Consider the following 7,699-nt stretch of genomic DNA (forward strand, 5'->3'; position numbering starts at 1 on the left):
TTTTTGTCTCTAACACACTTTTGCCTGTATTAGCAGAAGAAACTCTGGAACCCAGGTTTACATTTTAATAGACTTGTTTTATTTTGATATGTCTCTCAACCCTCTTCTCAGGGTATTTAAAAGTACAATTGAAATGTCTGTGTCTGTCTGTTAAAGGCATGGAATTTTAAAAGGCTTACTTTTCCTTTAAGTTCATTAAAGAATATTTTGTTTAGGTTTAAATGATTATTTAAAAGCCACACAGGGGTTTATATAAAGTGTTTCTTCTAAGGTACGTTTCCCTTCCCTGGTGGCCCTGCATCTCGCCAAAGAGAGTGACTTGCTCAGTTTCTCAAGTTATTCCTCAGACAGTCCTATTCCTACTTGCAAACAAATGTGGTATTTGGGGTTTCAAGTTCAAAGTGTAATTTGGTATCATTTCAGATGTCTTCCTACAGCTTAATAAACATTTTCCCCAGAGGGACTTGGGGTCTGATTTTAATTTGTGGTAGGGTTATGGGCACAGTAAATGTCAATTTTAGCTATAGACAATAAGTCCCTAGTATAAATAGAAATGGAAAGTGACTGACAGTACACTTAAAGAACATGCAAAACATTATGCTTGTTCACTGGCGGTAAGTGTTCCCCCAAAAATCCCTTCACTGGTCTGTCATGATAGCTTGGTTTTCTTTTTTTTTTGAGTCAGAGTCTCACTCTGTCTCCCAGGCTGGAGTACAGTGGCACGTGATCTCAGCTCACTGCAACCTCTGCCTCCCGGGTTCAAGCAATTCTCCTGCCTCAGCCTTCTGAGTAGCTGGGATTACAGGCGCCTGCCCCCATACCCAGCTAGTTTTTGTATTTTTAGTAGAGATGAGGTTTCACCATGTTAGCCAGGCTGGTCTCGAACTCCTGACCTCATGATCTGCCTGCCTTGGCCTCCCAAAGTGCTGGGATTACAGGTGTGAGCCACCACGCCTGGTCGATAGCTTGGTTTTCTCTTCAGATTGCTGACAACTAGTCACACCAGAACAGAAAGGCCAAATTGTGCTTTCTTAGGATGTGTCAACTTGAAGATCATAAAATGACAAAGTGAAGTAACTGAGTCCTGCATGGTATGGCTTTGAATATGAATATACCAGCAAGAGTGTCTACTGACTCAGCCAGTCCTTTACCTGGTGATTTTAGGCTGTGTCCTCAGTGCCTCTGAGTTTCCTTTCTTCATGTACAAAAAAAAAAAAGGCTGAATCAACAATCTTCAAGGACATTTTCAACCCTAAAGTTAAATGAGTAGACATGATCAAGAGAGGGTAATCTGGTTGGGTGCAGTGGCTCACATCTGTAATCCTAGTGCTTTGGGAGGCTGAGGTGGGAGGATCTCTTGAGCCCAGGTTTTCAGACAAGCCTGGGCAACATAGCAAGATCTCATCTTTACAAAAAATTTAAAAATGAGCCAGGCATGGTGGGGTGCCTGTAGTGCTAGCTACATGGGAGGATCACTTGAGCCTAGGAGTTTGAAGACACAGTGAGCTATGATCGTGTCACTGCAGAAACAGAGACTCTGTCTTTAAAAAAAAAAAAAAAAGTGAGAGATCCAGAACGATTATTTATTTCAGGGAAGCAACACGTCAGTTAAAAGTAGATTTTCCTCAAATTTGGACACAAATAGATGAGTAATTCCTTACTGGTTGTTTTTGGACTTTCCTTTCCTTGAACAAAAGAAAGGCTCCAATGATCTCTGAGTGCAAGTAACATTTAGCTGAGGAGGGCAGCAGGAACCAGGAATCGTGATGGGTAGGCGAGGAGGTCATTTCTTCTCACATATGAACAATAATCCTTTTGATGAGCAGGAAATAAAGGTTTCACTCTTTGTGCACTAGAATAAGTAATTTATTAGTAAGCACAATAACATCTTTTAGGAGAGGTAGGACAGGTCCCCAGATAAGCAGTTCTGTCTTTTCAGTGTTGGAGCCATCAGACTCATTGGGACCAGGTTTAAATCGCACATTTTGAGAATGACAAAAATCCTCCAGGTCTGCCAGGAAAAACATTTCACTACTTCACAGTACATGCTACCTGATACTACCTGCTAAAGAGCTAAGACAACATTCCCTAAGTGCCTAGGTTGAGCCCTGTGGATGATCCAGTCCATGGTACCTGTGATGGTAGGTTTTATGTCAACTTGACTGGGCCATGGGTTGCCCAGATAGCTGGTTAAACATTATTGCTGGGTGCCCCTATGAGGATGTTTCTGGAAGGGATTGACATTTGAACTGGTAGACTGAGTAATGCAGTATACCTTCCCCAATATGGGTGGGCTTCATCTAATCCACTGAGGACCTGAATAGAAGAAGAAGGTGGAGGAGGGTTGAGTGATCTCTCTCTCTGCCTGATTGCTTGAGCTGGGACATCTGTCTTCTCCTGACCTTAGTCTGGGAGCAACACTTGGTGCTTCTGGTTCTCAGGCCTTCAGAATCCAGTTGGAATTTACACCATCTGCTTTTCTGGGTCTCCAGCTGGCAGATGGCAGATCATGGGGGCTTTTTAGCTTCCATAATCTGGTGAGTCAATTCCTTATAATAAACCATATCTCTCTCTCTCTCTTACTGGTCTGTTTTTCTGGAGAACCCTGACTAGTACAGTGCTCCATCTTTAGATCTTTCCCCTCATATTTCCTTAAATGTATTTGGTAGAAGTGAATTAGCAGATTTCAGGCATTAACTTTGAGATTCCTCATCCTGTACTTCTAATCATTCACCAAGTTCTATTCAATCCACCCCCAAAATAGACCTGAAATGTATCCACTTGGCTCCATCCCTACTGCCAAGATCCTAGTCCAAAACACTGCGTTGTTTCTCTTGGTTTCTTCCAACAGTTTCTGCCTCCAGTTTTGCCCTTCTTCCATCCAAACTCTGACTTGTAGCCAGAATGATCTTCATAAACCAAAGATATGGTCATGACATTTCCCTGTTCAACATTCTTCCATGATTCTCCTTAGCATTTAGGATGTGTTTTCAGTATCTTTTATATGTTCTACCTCATTGATGCCTGTAGTACTGACTTTCTACCTGGCTTGATAGGGTCTTTCCACCCTAGCTTCCATTCATTTCCTAGAATGTGCCACGCTGTTTCCTACCCCAGGGCCTTGAAGCATCTTTTGATCTTTGCCTGGAAGGTTTCGCCATCTGCTCTTTTGTTGACTAATTCTCATTCATCCTTTAGGTCTCCTTTTAAATATCCCTTTCTTAAAACTTTCTTTGACCCCCAAATTAAAAGTCAAATTTAGCAACCACGAATTTAAAGGGTCACATAGCCCCCTCTGGTTTTCCTTCATGCTATTTCTAAGAATATATTAATAGGTATGGCTATTTTGTTTAGTATCCATCTCTGTGATTAGTCTCAAATCTCCCTGGAGGCAGGGGCTATGCATTCGGGTAAAATTATTCTGGTTTCCTTTCACCATTGGGAAAATGTACACTTACTTTCTGGAGGACACTGCTCTGTCTGGATGGAGAAGCAGAAAGGAGAACATCATAACATAGTTGGAAAGGCTTCTAGAAGTGAAGAAGATTGATCCAACATAAGTGAGTACCAGAGTGCTTGCCTCATGCTATTGGTAATAGATCTTTCTGCTTTTCTGAAGCCTGAGGCTATTTCTCTTGACAAGCACAAAAGTGAAAATGCCAAATGGAAATGTTTTCTTTCCAAGGCTTATAATTTTGCTTTCGGGTAATGCTGAAACATTCAAGTATTCTTATGAAAGTTAAGCGCTTTCCATTTTTGCCATGGTTTCAGTTGTTGAAGCCCTCCAAAAGGATTAAAACCTATAACTACTTTTATATAAAATTGCCAAGTATCAAATATATATGCCAAACAAACCTCTTTAATTAAAACAAGGCTGAAAGAGCTATAATTGTAAGTGCCACGGACTGCTATTCCTTATAAGGAAGAAAAGTGAAAAAAGATCTTCTGTTATATTACTCAAAAACAAAGCAAACAAAATCAATGATTTCAAAGTCTAGCATGGCTGAGAAAATTCATTTTCTTAATATGGATTGAACTTCAGAGTGATAGGGCAGAGTGGACATACGAGAATGACTGTCTACAGCAAATTTCTGGCAGACGCTTTGGCCTATTGGTTCACAGCCAGTATTTGTCTTCATAAATGAATTCCACATCTTTATTAAGTATTTCTCTTTTTATTATTTGAAACATACTTTAAATATTTTGTTTTATAACGTCCTGGAAACTGATACAATTCCTTCCAGATCAAGGAAGATGATAAAAATCAATTATATATTTTTTACTTTTAGAGCAATTACAAAAAATTTATGCTCCAATTTGTCCATTACTATGAATATCATTTGATGTCACATGTAAACAACTTGGGCAGCCAGAATGAAAGGTATCCTTCTGACTAGGTAATTTTTCAAAGAGCTCTAAGTGACTACTAGATAGAAATATATACCCCTAGTTTGAGTTGATTTGTAGAAGAGTATGTAGTAAGAATTATAGATTTTAAATTGGAATCAACCTTTTATAAGAAAATCCCCTGCAAGAACCAAGCAAAACACATCAAAAGCCTGAAGTGAGCCTCCAATGTCAGATCCTTTACAGAAGCAAGTCACAGTTTGTAACTCAGAGAATAAATCTTATTAAAATGAATTTTATCTGCCACAGATGGAATTTCAAAGTTGGCCCATTTACAAATGAGTTAATTTGCTTTATCCAAAATAAGAGGGATTTTGGGGGTCCATTTAAATCATTAGAATGGCTGGTTCAGGGTTCAGAGAGGGGCTGGACTTCATCTCCACAGCCCCCGCAGAAACTAGACTTGTCTTCCCTGTGCCTCAGAACCCAGTTCTCAAAGCCTCCTAATGGGTTTCACTGTTTTCTTTCCAGTGCTTATCATAATCAGGGAGCTGCACATTTGCATCCCTAATGGACCTTTTTCAAAAGTGTGTTGACATTTCAGTAGGTTTCGAATAGCTCTTAATGCTTCTCTCAATTTGGGCAGGTGCCCACAAATCTCCTTATATGGGTCTCCACATACAGACTGTCTACTTTACTCACAGGGTTGGTGGGTTCTTTTTTTTTTTTTTTAAATCCCTGGGAACCTATCTTAATTATACTCTTAAAAAAAATGAAAACTCAGAAGTTGGATGACTCAGAAAATGACCATCTAGCTGGGTGCCTACACGCAGGGCAGCATCTTAACTCTATCTGTGAAACTTAGGCCTGAGTTAAAAGTATCCTCCCTCGTGTGGTAGATTCACTTTTTGGAGCTTCTATTTTTATCGAAAGGAAATAGATATAAATAAGGCCATCAAGATAAACACAGGTTACAGGAGAGAGTTGAAATCAAGCAGGAAGCTCATCATCTGAGCACAAACTCCCCTGCGTTTTACTCCTCATTTTTCCTAGGAGGACTAAGAATCCAGACAGCGTCCAGAGGGGCAATTTTAGTCCCACCTAACTTTGGGTGACTTCAATAAACATTTGATACAACAGAAATACAGCTAAACTTATTTTTTTAGGCTTTTTGTTGTTGTTGTTGTTGTTGTTAAACTTTTACTCAGCTTCTGCTGTATCTCAGGAACTGTGCTGAGAGCCTAGCGTGAATAAAAGATCATTGCTGCCCTGCAGGAATTCATCATTTATGAAGGCAAATAGCCAGGGAAGTCAGCTAACGGTGTAATGGGAGATACCCCTCAAAGTGTTATTTAATACCCTGGGGGTTCCAGGGGATGGTCCTTGAAGAGGAGACACATGAATTGTTCCAGGAAAGATGAGAAGTTAGCCCTGCGTCGTGGGCACACGCATGTATGTGTGTGTATGCGCGCACGCGTTTGTGAGTCAGAGAGATGTTGGTAGTAGAGGCTCCAGAGCTTACTGTCTGTGAAAGGTGGGTTGTTAAAATGTGTCAACAAAGGCTGAGAAGATATTAAACAACTACTGTCATTCATAACTTAATAACATGAAAATGATGTCTGGATGATAACAATCCTTTCTAGAAATATCGACTGTTTGATGTATGTCCCATTTAGATGATGCCCTTGTATACATCAAATTGGGAACTATATACATATAAAAATGTTAAAACTGATTTCCCAGTATTTCAGGTAGGTGCCTGAGTTACAAATTAAAAGAACCATTTGATAGACTATACTGCACACTTTGGTCATTTTTGCATTAGAGAGAGACATTTGGGGTAAGTTGAGGGGAGGCACTGGAGCTCTCGGGCAGGGGACTCGGTATTTTTCAGAATTAAAAAATCCCTTCTTGACCCTATTGTTCTATATTAAGCGCCTTTGGAAAAGGTGAAAATAGAGCCATAATTTGGCCCTACTATTTCTGTTTCTAAAAAGCCTTTTCCAAGACAGAAAGTTGATATAACATGTTTTCTCTTCAGTATTTCCAGTTTTCATTTTTTTTTATATACAGTTCAATAAATACAGATAAGCATAAGATGGTGAGAGTCAGGGGGTAGATTTTATCAATCACTGTTATGCACTATCTTCCCTGGAAGTACTGAAAGTAGTTTTCTGAGTTTAGTGTGACATTTCCTCTCCCTTTTAGGTACTGCTTTTGCAACAAATTAATTTTGGTTCCTAGAGAGCACACTCCTACCTCAAAGTGCTGTGTGAGATGCTCCCCTAACAAGAGAATAAATAGATTTTTCCATGACTTCCAGCATAGAATTAAAACATATAAAGATAGCTTTTTCTTGGCTACATTGACTTGAAATATTTTGAAAAAATACATTGTTATCTCCTAGTTTCTTTCTTTTCTTTTTTTCTTTTTTCACTTTCGGAGGGCAGCAAAGTTAATACCCTAGTTTCTAAACCGATATTGGCAGTCACTGAATACACCCTTTCTTTCAAATGAAAAAAAAAAAGAAGAAGAAGAAGAAAGGAAGGAAGGAAGGAAGGAAGGAAGCAAACCTTGGTCATCCTGGCTTAAATATGAAAATGAAACAAGAATATGAGACAAGGCAGCCTCACAGAGCAAATGGCCCAGCCCATGGCTTCCCACCCGGGCCCTCTCCCTCCCTTATCCCTTATTGTGTGTATCTCGCTCAAAACCCACTTCTGTGCTTTTGCATATGAAAAATGAGGCTGTAAAAGGGTCAGCCTGTAAAAGGCATAGCTAGTAAAAAATAATTGGAGGGCATTGAATACAGACGATGTGCACCGTTCATAAGATAATTAGTCCCGGGATCCTTACTGTGTTGTTCCTGAGGTTCCTCACGCCAGGAAGAATTCTGAGGTGTGGAGAAGTTATATCACAGCTTACTCAACAGAGAAGCTATAAAAGAATGCACATTTCCAAGACCATTCCCAGCAACTTGAAAGCCTCATCTCATATCTTGCCTTCATAAAACATAGCATTTCCACACTGTGGCTGTTTTAATAAACCAATGAATAGTTCTCTCCAATCTGTTTGCTTTTAGTGGACTTACTTTCCTTCTCCAAAGATGCTGGCACTATAATGTCAGACAAATGTCTAGAATAACCATGCACTGCTCTGGACACCAATGAATAAAATATAGAAAATACTGCCTATCCTCAGAGTGCATTATTCCACTTAGAAAATGGTAAATTGGATAGTATTGGGAGAGGATTCATGTATTTTTGAGTTGTGGGGTTACTTTCTGGTAATCGCCTGACTTGAAACTTTAATCAGGAAGTTCTCTTAGCCCTGTGAGTGATTTTTTTGGGGG

At 39.7% G+C, this 7,699-nt stretch overlaps 1 protein-coding gene across 6 annotated transcripts in view; it reads right to left on the reverse strand.

Moving 5' to 3' along the window:
* CREB5 (cAMP responsive element binding protein 5) overlaps positions 1-7,699 on the reverse strand; it is a 561,911-nt gene that overhangs the window by 126,405 nt on the left and 427,807 nt on the right. The window lies entirely within an intron of this gene.

The sequence above is a fragment of the Mandrillus leucophaeus genome, unplaced genomic scaffold (genome assembly GCF_000951045.1).
Source record: "Mandrillus leucophaeus isolate KB7577 unplaced genomic scaffold, Mleu.le_1.0 Scaffold128, whole genome shotgun sequence".
Lineage (NCBI taxonomy): Eukaryota > Metazoa > Chordata > Mammalia > Primates > Cercopithecidae > Mandrillus > Mandrillus leucophaeus.